The sequence below is a fragment of the Cajanus cajan genome, chromosome 4, assembly GCF_000230855.2.
Source record: "Cajanus cajan strain Asha chromosome 4, NIPB_CcT2T_4, whole genome shotgun sequence".
Classification (NCBI taxonomy): Eukaryota; Viridiplantae; Streptophyta; class Magnoliopsida; order Fabales; family Fabaceae; genus Cajanus; species Cajanus cajan.
The window spans coordinates 69,145,014-69,158,018 of NC_138520.1; the positions used below are offsets into that span (position 1 = coordinate 69,145,014).

Here is a 13,005-nt window from a genome sequence, read left to right on the forward strand (position 1 = left end):
AATAAGAAGAATAGAGCGGGAACAAACCTTTAATTAACACTTATTCATTACCATTAAAATTGAACTACATTATTTTGAATTAATGTTTTTAAAAAAAATATATTTCTTTAAATTACATATCAAATATAACAAATTAACATTTTTACTATTAAATTATTCAAAAATTAAGAATAAGACATTTTTTTTATTCACACAAGTTAAAATACGTGTAAATGTTTTTCCAAATTTTGGATATAACTTGCACTAAACTCAAGTCAGATTATGTCTATTTCAATGTAAATATTAAAATTTCACTATAATAAAATTATTATATAATGATACACATCTTACAATGACACAATATATATCATTAAAAATTACTTTTACCTACACAATCAATATAATATATGTTGGTATATATATATTTAAAAGGTATGGGTATAAGTTATAGTGACACACAAAATATATATGTTGTTAAATCTCATTCAAAAACAATACTAAAATTGTGTGTAACTAGCTATATGCCAAATAGATATATACATACATATATTATACTTATAATGACACTTTTTATATTTCACTATATGTAACATTTATTGTAGTATTTTTTTTTTTTAAGTTTATTTTATTAAAAAAAGTTTAAATTTAGGTGATTCAAATTTAAACATAATAAACTAACCTATTTAAATTTACACTTATATATAAAGATGATTTTCGGTTTTGATATACACATTATTTTTTACAATTCTAAGTTTTTAAAAAGAAAAATAAAGAAAATTGCACGACTATTATTAATAAAAGTCGGAAAAAATTTGGTGCACAAATTTTATTCTTAAAATTGTTACTAAAAAAATAACTCCACATTACTCCATTAACGGGTTGAAGTGACGTCTTTCTTTCTAAAATTTAATAGACTTTATTATTAAGTAAATTTAAAATTTATGGTAAAATTTTTATTAAAAAAATAATTCAAAATTTAAAGAAAATTATATAAAATAAGTAAGTAGATTAATTCTGTCATATTTTTTAAGGAGATTAATTTTCATGTTTGATAAGAGATACTCTTTGATAATGAATAAAAAATCAACTTAAGAATTAAAAAAAAATGTCCAACTTAGAATATTTTTTTAAAATTTTGTGAAACTGATTGTGCATTTGGATTCACGTTTAATTATTGTAAATCATGTTGAAATATCAACTAACATGATTTTAGATAAATATTTTTTTATCTGATTATTGGTCTTGAAATAACTTTAAAATGCTTTTATGTTTGTTAAAAATTGCATGCTTACTTTTATTACCAACTTAGTTTAAAATAAATATATTTAAACATAACTCACTTTACTTCAAAATAATTTTTAATCAAAAATCAATTTTACAAATCCTAATTCAAACACAAACAATCCATTTTTATCTTACCCTAGTGTGAAAGAGAGAGGTGATGTCGTGCAAATTAAGTTCTGTTATTTTTACTAACTACAAATTAAGCCCTTATCGTGTTATCATTTGTGCAGAAAAGAAGTTTGTGCATTTCCAGAAACAAATACACTATATTAAACATTCCACAATTAATGTTCCATTCAGATTGAATACTGTAATGAATAGTAATCAAATTTTAAATCGAAAGTTGATCTTACACAAATACTTAGTACATCTTTTAAATTTCTATGTCTTAATTAAGTCGAACATGTCCCTCTCTATATATATAAACTGAAAATGCATCTTCCCTCTGCAAGACCAAAATAGTGTATGAAGAATGGACCACTCTATAATTTTTACCCTTTAATACGTTATTATTGGTCAAAACTTTATATATATTATAACCCGAATTTGGAAAAGCTTGCTCTTTGTAGAGAAAGATAGCTTTGAACTACTGGTTCACTGTTGTTTCACATTGAAAGTATATAATTAATATAGTACATAATTTTATGGTACCTTTCTATCAGAAATTTCTCTCTCATATTGAAGTCTTTGCTCTTTATACACGTATTTTTCGCCTGTAACTTAGTTTTCCTTGTGTCTTTGCTTTGATTATCTGTGTATTTGTCAGTGGTCCTAGCTTCCCCCTCACACTCATGTAAAGAATAGACATAATTATTTATTTATTTATTAAAATTATAATCACGATACTATGATTTAAACGTAAGGCTTTTATATATATTATTTTAATTCTATTGGATTTATATGACTTATATAGTTAGTTATTTTTGTTTATTTTCTAATTTCCTTCTCTTGTATATATATTGGCTTTGTCATTCTAAAATGAGAGACTTAGATGTATTTTTCAGTCATTCACTTTTTCTTTTTTTTTCCTCCTCTCATCATAATGTTCAACTTTATCATTCTTCAGTACCTTTGTGTGCATCTCTGTGCATGTATGTGAGTTCAACATGGTATCAGAAGAGATTATTCAATACGATCCAAGATCCATTCCCCAACACTCAAACTGCCACTCTGATTGATTTCCTTATCCACTCATGACTGATCAAGCAAAAGATCCAAGCCAAAATGTCTCCAATCCTCTTTTTCTACATCATTCGGATGGGTCTGGCCTTGTTCTCACATCTCAACCTCTTGATTATAAAAATTACACCACCTGGAGCAGAGCAATGCAGGTTGCCCTTTCTGTGAAAAACAAATTGGCCTTCATTGATGGTACCCTCCCGAAACCTGCGAGTACTGATTCAACCTTTGCTGCTTGGAATCATGCCAATAATGTCGTCATCTCTTGGCTCTACAATTCTGTCTCCAAAGATATTATTACTAGCATCCTGTTTGCGTCTACTGCCCAAGAAATTTGGGACGATTTAAAAACAAGATTCTCAAGAAAGAATGGTCCTCGCATCTTTCAACTCCGGCGCCAATTGATGTCTCTCCACCAAGGCATGGATGATATCAGCACATATTATACCAAGCTCAAGTCAATCTGGGAAGAATTATCTGGCTACAAACCAACCTTCCAATGCACCTGTGGAGGACTTCAACAACTTCAATCATTTACTGAATCTGAATATGTGATGTCATTCTTGATGGGTTTGAATGACTTTTTTTCTCAAATCTGGGGTCAAATTCTCCTTTCAGACCCCTTACCCAACGTGAAATTGTTGTCACTTCTTCTTCTCCCCCTGTTGCTAATTCAGATAACATTGCCTTTACTGTCAACTCTTCACAACCTGCAACTAGTAGGGATAGATTCACCAAGAAAGAAAGGCCCAGGTGTGCACACTGCGACATATTGGGGCACACCAAAGATACGTGTTACAAGTTAGTTGGATATCCTCCAAATTATTTCAAGAATCGTACTACCAATACTGTGAATCAGGTTACGGGTAGCCCTGATAACGTACTTACTTCTCAGTCTTCAAATTTAACTCCTGATCAGTGTCAACAATTAATCAACTTTCTAACAAATCAAATGCAAGCTGATACTACCTTAGATGCAATTGCTACTAATGTGACAGGTATCTGTATGAATGTTGCTCTAGATAATAATTATCATACATGGATCATAGATTCTGGTGCAACCTCTCATATTTGTTGTTTTAAACACTTATTTCATTCTTATACTGCCATACATGATTCACATGTCCTTTTACCAAACTCCACAAAAGTTAAGGTAGAAGGTATTAGAAGTATCAAGATTAATGATGATATTTTCCTTCATAATGTGCTTTACATACCTACATTCAGATTTAATCTTTTTATCTCTTCTAACGTTAATCACTGAAAATTCTTTTAGATTTACTATGGAACCTAACTCTTTCACTCTCCAGGACCTCAAGACATTGAGGAAGATTGGCACCGCTAAACAGCAACAAAGATTACTGGTTTTTGAGTTTCCTACATGCACTTTTCCTTCTAATTGTATCAATTCTTGTAATGTTGTTACCTATGATACTTGGCATAAGAGATTAGGACATGTGCCTAAATTTGTTTACAGATTGATTGCTAATAAAACTGATCTCAGTTCTATTGATTCTAGTTATCACTGTAGTATTTGCAATATTGCTAAGCAAAATAGATTACCTTTCTCTAATCCTAATAAATTTAGTCCTAATTGTTTTGATTTAATCCATGCTGACATATGGGGCCCCTTTAGACAACCCACCTATGATAGTTTTAGGTATTTCTTGACTTTGGTGGATGATAAGAGTAGATTCACTTGGGTTTACATGCTTCGCAATAAATTTGATTGTATTCATATCATACCCCAGTTTTTTGCCTATGTTGAAAATCAATTCCATACTAAAATCAAAACATTTAGATCTGACAATGCAAGAGAACTTAATTTCAAAGATTTTTTTCTACAAAAGGTGTTCTGCACCAATATTCTTGTGTTGAAAGGCCTGAACAAAATAGTGTTGGTGAACGCAAACATTTACACATATTAAATATTGCTCGTGCCTTAATGTTTCAATCTAACGTCCCTATGACCATATGGGGAGATTGTGTTAAAACTGCTGTTTTTCTCATGAACAGAACTCCCAGTCCTATTCTAAACCACAAATCCCCTTATGAAATTTTATATGATAAATTGCCTAATTATTCTGATTTCATAATTTTTGGTACTTTATGTTATGCCTCTACATTACTATCCAGCAGACATAAATTTAGTCCTAGAGCCACTGCAGCTGTTTTCATTGGGTATCCTTATGGTTATAAAGGTTATAAACTTCTCAACTTGGTCACACACCAAACCTTCATCTCTAGAGACGTGAAGTTTTATGAAAACATATTCCCATTCCAGACCAACAACTCCTCTGCTCCTACTCTTGATGTTTTTCACAATCACATCACACCCAATCTGATACACACCGAATCTTATGATGATCCTGATCCTACACCTACCATCATCAATCAAAACATTGCAGAACAACAACACATGATACCTCCTGCAACTCCCCCTGAACAACACCACCCAAGAAGGTCCAGCAGAGTTATCAATCCTCCTGGTTACCTCTCTGATTATCACTGCTACAATGTGACCACCAATAACAGTCCCCTCTATCCTATTCAAAACTCCATCAGCTATTCCAATTTATCCAAAATTCATACACATTACCTCTGTCAAGTTTCAGCCAATTATGAACCCCAAACTTATAAGCAAGCCATCAAATTTCCTCACTGGAAATAGGCAATACAAGATGAACTTACAACTATGGAAGTAAATAACACCTGGTCCATTACCCCTCTTCCTCCTGACAAAAAGCCTATTAGCTGCAAGTGGCTCTTCAAATTAAAGCTCAATTCAGATGGCACTGTTGCCAAACACTAAGCCGGATTAGTTGCTAGAGGCTTCACTCAACAATATGGATTGGATTTTCAAGAAACTTTCTCACCAGTAGCAAAAATAACCACTCTCAGGTTACTTTTATCCCTTGCAACATCTCATCATTGGCACCTTGCTCAACTTGATGTCAACAATGCATTTCTAAATGGCAGCCTTGCTGAGGACATCTACATGCAAATTCCTCCAGGTTATACTCATCACATCCTTCCTACTTCCTGTGCCCCCTTAGTATGCAAGCTACACAAGTCTATATATGGCCTCAAACAAGCCTCAAGAAGTTGGTTCAATAAATTCAGCACCACACTAACTTCTCAAGGATTCAACCAGTCCAAGTATGACTACACCTTGTTCACTCAAGGTATCAATTCAACATTCATTGCCATACTTGTCTATGTTGATGACATTGTTATTGCTAGTCCAAACCTTGCTGCTATCACTTCTGTCAAAGACATACTCCACCGACACTTCAAATTGAAGGACCTAGGTGATTTAAAATTTTTCTTGGGTTTGGAACTATCAAAATCTAAGTTAGGGATTTTCATGTGTCAAATACATTACACTCTTTCCATTCTTGAAGACTGTGGAATGTTGGCCTACAAACCCTCATCTGTTCCTATGGAAGCTTCGTTGAAACTACATGCTGAATCTGGCACAACACTCTCTGATCCAGGTGCATATAGAAGGCTTATAGGGAGGCTCTTGTATTTAACCATTTCTAGACTAGATATTAGCTACACTGTTCACAAATTGAGTCAGTTTGTCTCTGATCCTCATTCTGGTCACATGGATGCTGCTCTTATGTAGGGGTGAGCAACGGGTGGGTTTGGTCGGGTTCAGGTGAAAAATGTCCAACCCGTTGTAAACCGACTTTGAAAAAATGTGACCCATATCCGACCGACTGAGCTTTCGATTTGAGGTGGTTCGGGTTGAAACGGATTCGGATTTAAGCGGGTGGGTATAATTGGGTTTGAATTTTTTTGTAGACCAATTTATCTTAACGAAGATGAAGCTTAAAACGATAAAAAGATATTTTTAAAATAGTGTATAAAAATAGAATGAAGGTGACAATAGATGGTGTAAATAGATTCGTAGTTGAAACATTTACAAACTAAAGAAGCAAAAATAAAAGATAACAAAATTCATAGTTGTTATATGGAAAAGAAATATAAAGTTAGATTACAAAACCATAAGAAATCACAGTCACACAAAATGTACTCAAAATGGAGATAAGAAGATGGAAAAGAAAGACAAAGAAAGAAGCAAAAAGATAACTCTAAAAATGGACTAGTGTGTTGAGAAGTTGAATGAGGAAGGAGAAGACAAAATAAATATCTAAGTTATGAGAAAAAGGAAAAAAATAAGTTACAAATTGATGGCTATATTATACTTGAAATAAAGACTTTTAAATTTGGACCATTGTTGTTTAGTTATACAAAAGTAATAAAAATTTAAACTTATCTCATTTTCGGTTGAGTTCGGTTTTTAGCGGGTTTAAAAATTCAAAACCGAACCCGCCCAATATAACCCGTATAAAATCAAAATTTTAACCCGATTTACCCATAAAACCCGCCCGAACCCACCCAAAAGTAATATTTTTTTTCGGGTTTTTCGGGTTCGGTTCGGGTGTCGGTTTAATGCTCACCCCTACTCTTATACTATTAAGATATCTTAAACACACTACTGGTCAAGGAATTTTATTTAAGACCAATTCTGACACTAAACTTCATGCATATGTGGATGCAGATTGGGGTTCTTGCATTGATAGTAGAAGATCCACCACCGATTTCTGTGTTTTCTTTGGAAATTCTCTTGTTTCTTGGAAAGCTAAGCGGCAGAATACTGTTAGCAAATCCTCCGCAGAAGTAGAATACAGATCTCTAGCATCTGTCTCTGCTGAGCTAACTTGGCTGAGGAATTTACTCACTGATTTCAACATACATATTCCATATGCTACTGTTTACTGTGACAACCAGGTTGCTATTCACATTGCTTCTAACCCCACATATCATGAAAGAACTAAACATCTTGAAATTGATCTTCATTAGGTCAGGGAACAAGTGGACAAAGGTGCTCTCAAGTTAATCAGTGTCAGAAAACATCATCAACTAGCTGATATCTTCACTAAGTCCTTACCCCGTACTGCGTTTCTTAATATCTTGTCCAAGCTGGGAGTTGAGAACATATTCCTCCCATCTTGAAGGGGGGTATTGGATTTATATGACTTATATAGTTAGTTATATTTGTTTATTTTCTAATTTCCTTCTCTTGTATATATATTGGCTTTGCCATTCTAAAATGAGAGACTTAGATGTATTTTTCAGTCATTCACTTTTCCTTTCTTCTTCCTCCTCTCATCATGATGTTCAACTTTATTATTCTTTAGTACCTTTGTGTGCATCTCTATGCATGTATGTGAGTTCAACAAACTCACCGTTAAACAGATCCTAATACGTAGTTTATAGACAAGATAATTTAAAATGTTTGTAGTTGTGATCCTTTGTTATTTTAAAATTATTTAACAGAAAGGATACTAGTTGAAATATAAAATTTTGCGAAGAAGCTTTCCGGATTCTTTTACTGCTCAGATTAAAATTGTTCATGCTAGAAAACACTCTTACTCTTACGTTGATGTTCTCTAACACTTTATCTTCTTCTAAGTTGATGTGATAACTTGTCAAATTCTTGTCCCGAAAAGGGGGGGAAGATATCTGTAAAGGTACTCTGATGCTCAAGTTACTACTCAGTAGAGAACAATAAATATTGTAGTATTAAATAATCATACTTGCCTTTCATGTCCCATCAATCTCCTATTTATAGTGACGTATTTGAGCCTGATGGGCTTTCTTGATTGTGACTTGGATAATTAGTAAATTAAATCTTAATTCATGGTGTCGTGGGTGTTTATTATTTAATTTACTATTAACGTGGGCCAGATTAATCAATGAAGATAACTTATTCTTTGTTGGTCGGGTACGTGCTCGGCTTGTGCCATGCCCGGATAGGTATTCGGTTGGTGTCCTACCCAAAGTATCTTTTCTTGGGTTCTAGGATTTAACCAAGTGTATGCTTGGGTCATGTCAAGGCCGGATGGGTATTTGGTTTGCACCATAGCCAAATAGTTTACGTGTTGCTTCATCAATCAATTTATTCCTGGCTTTCTTGTCTTCACATGTTGGGGTTATTCGGTTTATCCCCTGGCCGAAGGGATTGTCCCATTTCTAATACAGAAACTTAACTGTCTTCATTCAATAATTTGTTGTATTATGAATTATAGTTAGTAATTGAAATTGAAATTTAAACTATACATTTAACTTATAATTATTAACATTTTCTTTTTTAATATGCATTTAACTCATATCTATTTGTATTCTGCAATTGTCCATATTTCTAATGAAACACTCGATTACAAAAAATGAAAAGATCAAATGTAAGTTACAACTTCAACTCTCAAACTTTTTGCTTCTTCACATTTTTTCTATCCAATCAAACTATATATATTTTTCAACCATTAACAAACTAAAATTATCTTGTATAACACTTCTTCATTTTCATTGAAACTACCTCTATTATTTTAGATTTTCATTTTTATTTCATCATATATCATTTGAGTGTAGGTTTACATGAAAAAAAATTAGATGTCATTGATTTCAAAGGAGTTTTGAGGGAAGAAGTTGTTTGTTGTGTTGTTTGTGCATAATGGGATGTCATTAACTTCGACGATTAGAAGTCATCATTACTTAAACACAAAAGACCAATGGAAAGTGATTGTTTATTTGTGGATGAGATCATAAGTGGTAGAGGATGAAGAAGATAATGAATGGTGAAAAACACAAATATGGAAAGAGCGGTATAAATCATTCCATCATGTAAAAAAAATAATTTTTATTATTACTATTTTAAAGATTTTTGAGGTATGCTTTGTTCAATTTGATGTATTAAACTATTTGCTTGAGTTATTTGATTTTTATAAATTGAGTGATTTGATATCACATTTGAGATTATCAAAATATTTGGTTAATGTTGTAATTATTCTTAATTTATATGTTTATATTTTGTTTCTTTTATTGGTATATATTGTGTTCGTGTTATTAATTTTTAAATTATATCCATTCATCATAACTTATTGTCAAATTCAAAAATAAATTTATATTAATTAATATATTCATATCCTCATGCATCACACGAGACTACAAACTAGTTTATAATCACATGATAAATTGTAAAAATGTCCTTACTACTACAAAAAGAATAATCTAAGTTGCTCAATCTAAGTCGATTTACTGAAAAATGATGTAGAATAAGATGCGGTAGCATTTTTATAAATAAAAGAAGTTAATACTAGTATATCTACGACAGTTTTTGGTAAAACTGACTTAGATGTGAAGTATTCTACAACGGTTTTTGTGTAAAACCGACTTAGATGGAGACCCAAAATTCATGTCTTCCCCCTCCATTCATGCGCGCCGTTCAGTCTCGAAGAATTTGCCCTAACATTATTTCATAAACGAAGCATTTCCCCCTTAAGCCTCTTTGACTATCACTGCGCACACCGCACAAGACAACTTTCCTAAGGTATTGAGAAACGAAGCACGCTCACGCTATTTCCTAAGCTATTGAGAAACGAAGCACGATCACGCTTTCCTTTCGCTCTCCGTGCGACGTCGTTTCGCCAACAAACAACGGCACCGACACTCCTTTCTTCTTCTCTGCATTTCTACGGTAATCATTCTCAACTTCAAATTAGACTTTGCCTATTTTAATTTCTTGTGAGAGCACTTCCAACCAAGGGTTTTTGAGTTTCGACATTTTAAGTATTTTTCAGCATTATGGACAAATAAATAGTTTAAGCTTTAGCATTCATCTTTGCATTCGTCATTTATAAAAATTTGTCATTTGTCTACTTGAAACAGAGATGGGAAACAAATATTTGGCTGAACATTCATTACCTTAAAGTCTTTTGCTTTTGCTTTTGGGACAAGTCTTTTGCTATATTGGGTGTGATTTCAGTGTTCAATATTATATTTTGTTACTTTTTCAATTAGTGTTGTATCATGTAGCTGCTTTAGATATTTAGTTTGTTGCTGTTCAGTTACTAGTGTATCATTCACTATGTGTGATTCATGAATGTATGTCCAAAAACAAATATCAAATAGTAGTAATAAAAGAAAATTGAACATGGTAGATTCGGCAGGGAATTGAGCTGGTCTTGGGAAGCACTTCTGCAACCCATGTATGCGAATGGAACATGAGAATTGGTATGCCCTACTCAAGGATTTATTAAATGTGATATGGATGGTAGTGTTCTAAGCTCTCCAAGATATACTGCATGTGATGGTATCCATCGAGATAGTTTGGGCACATTTTTCGGTGGTTTGGCATCTTATATTGATATTCTTATCGTTATGTGTTGAACTAGTTGCAGTGAAACATGCACGTGAAGTAGGTTGGAATAGTCTTTGGCTGGAATGTGACTCTATGTTGATTTTGGTTGCTTAAGAGAATCCATCCTTGGTGTCTTGGATCATTAAAGGTGCGGTGGCATAAATGTCTCTCCTTATGTGCTCACATGAGATTTCATATATCTCACTTTTTTAAAGAAGGAAATCAACCTGTAGATAAATTTGCTAACTTCGCTTTAGCTAATTGTTTAGTGTTTGTCTCGTGGGATACTTCACCAGCTTTTGGAGGCATCAGGATTCTCAGCAGACCAAGAATTCCAGTACCCTTCCCTGATCCCTCTGGAGATTACATTGTTCTCATTGGAGATTGGTACAAATCCAACCACACGATAATTACACTTGTGTCTTTCTGTTTTTCACATTTAGATATATAGCAGCTTTAATAAATTTAAGCCCAATTTTGTCATAATTTTTTAGCCCTGACCAAAAACATCTTATATCCACTCTTTCTTTATTTTGGACGTGCCTAGTTCACACAGTCCCACACCGCCGCTTTCTTTGAGTGAGTGGCAAGTAAAACCCATTATATATGCATTTTACTTTTAGTTTTTTTAATTTTACTTTACTTTGCATAACTAATGATTTTTCAAGAATTATATATTATTTTAAAATAGAAGTAATATGCGATTGAGACGGATCTTGTGAAGCAGTATTCATGACTCATGCGCAGACTGCAATACTGCAGTGACTTGGTTTGGTGGCAATCTCACAGGCTTCTCATCATTTCTTTATATTTTCTATCTGTTTATTTAAATTAAGGAGGAATTTATAACTCCTCAATTAAAGTCTCTCTTTTAATCTTTTTGAATCCCTATAAATATACTATTCTTATCATTTTAATTATCCGATGCATATATCAGGTGTCTCCAGACTTATATGGAGACAGTAAAACGAGATTAACTGGCTTTTGGAAAGTAAGGAATGCAACATATTATTTTTCTAGATTATTTCGTGTCTGAATTAATTTCTTTAATGATTTACATATTTTGTGCTAATGAAATATATACTCTTAGGTCCAAGGAGATCAAAAATCTGTTGGATGCTTTAATGTGCTGTGCCCGGGTTTTATCCAAGTCCATCAAACTGTTGGCTTTGGAACTATCCTTGAGCCTTCTCAAACTGGATCGACAATAAAATTATATTTAAATTTTATAATCGAACAGGTAAATTTTTTTTTTTAATAACATTCAACTGGTAACTTTTAATGCATTTAAGGATACACAACATATATATACTTCTTTTTTTTTTATGTACACATTTTTACTTCCATGATAGTAAAGTCTTTAATATTTTGTAGAGAAGGGGGGAGATTAATTTCATTCTAGTTTTAGTAATTAGATTTAAAATGAAAGTGGCAGGATATGTTACTACAACTCAATGCTAAATAACTATTAAGATTGATATTTATTGGTGGGAGTTAGATAATATGTATGAGATCTCAGGTTCTAATTTTAGCATCATCACCATTATAAAGAAACCAAAAAAATACTAAATAATTTATTTCTTGAGACCAAATCTTCAACCAAGGGTTTATTTGATATAAATTAATATCTCTGAGAGAAAGGGAAGACCAGAGAGAATGATTGAACAACTCACATCTCTTGTTTAATATTTTATTTATTTAAAAATATTTATTTTAATGTTTTTTATGATGTAACTAATATATGATGTATATATGTTGCAGCTTTTTGAAGATGCTACACCATTGGGGGAAACCAAATTGGAAGACATTCGGATTCATTGGAGAAATTTGTTTTCATAAAAATTTAGAAATAGATCATGTTGAAAGGTCTAGTATTACATGTAAAATTTAGAAATAGGTGAATGTGGTTTCAGTATTAGGTTGCCCAGTGCATATCTAATGTAGTGTGACCTAATTTTTTTGATCTTCTCTTCTCCTTGTAAGAGATATATATTATATAATGATGTAATTGAGTCATTTCTATAATGATAACGATCCCAAATTAGTCTCTGTTGGTTTCTCTTGCATTGGATAATTGAATCAATTTTTGCAGGTTATTTATAATTGAATCAGATTTATTTTAAAAATTAACCAGGTTAAAAAAAATACAATCTACAACGGTTCTAAGCAAGAACCGACTTAGATGTATATATGCACATCTAAGTCAGTTTTAAATAAAAACCGTCTTAGATGTGTATATATACATCTAAGTCAGTTTTGATAAAAATCGACTTAGATGTATGTACATATTTAAGACAGTTTTGTAAAAACCGACTTAGATGTATAAATACATCTAAGTCGGTTTTTACGCAACC

General features: G+C 32.3%; 1 long non-coding RNA gene across 5 annotated transcripts; it reads left to right on the top strand.

The window, feature by feature from the left end:
• Positions 1-9,634: 9,634 nt before the first annotated feature.
• LOC109802856 (uncharacterized) lies at positions 9,635-12,710 on the top strand. Of its 5 annotated transcripts, none has more exons than XR_014433346.1 (7): positions 9,635-9,988; positions 10,452-10,524; positions 10,686-10,799; positions 10,921-11,038; positions 11,589-11,642; positions 11,742-11,891; positions 12,413-12,710. It is a non-coding gene; the product is annotated as an uncharacterized LOC109802856 (long non-coding RNA). The 5 variants fall into 5 exon arrangements; XR_014433347.1 differs by having other exon boundaries at positions 9,637-9,988; positions 10,461-10,524; XR_014433348.1 differs by lacking the exon at positions 10,452-10,524 and having other exon boundaries at positions 9,648-9,988; positions 10,692-10,799.
• The last annotated feature ends 295 nt before the right edge of the window (positions 12,711-13,005 follow it).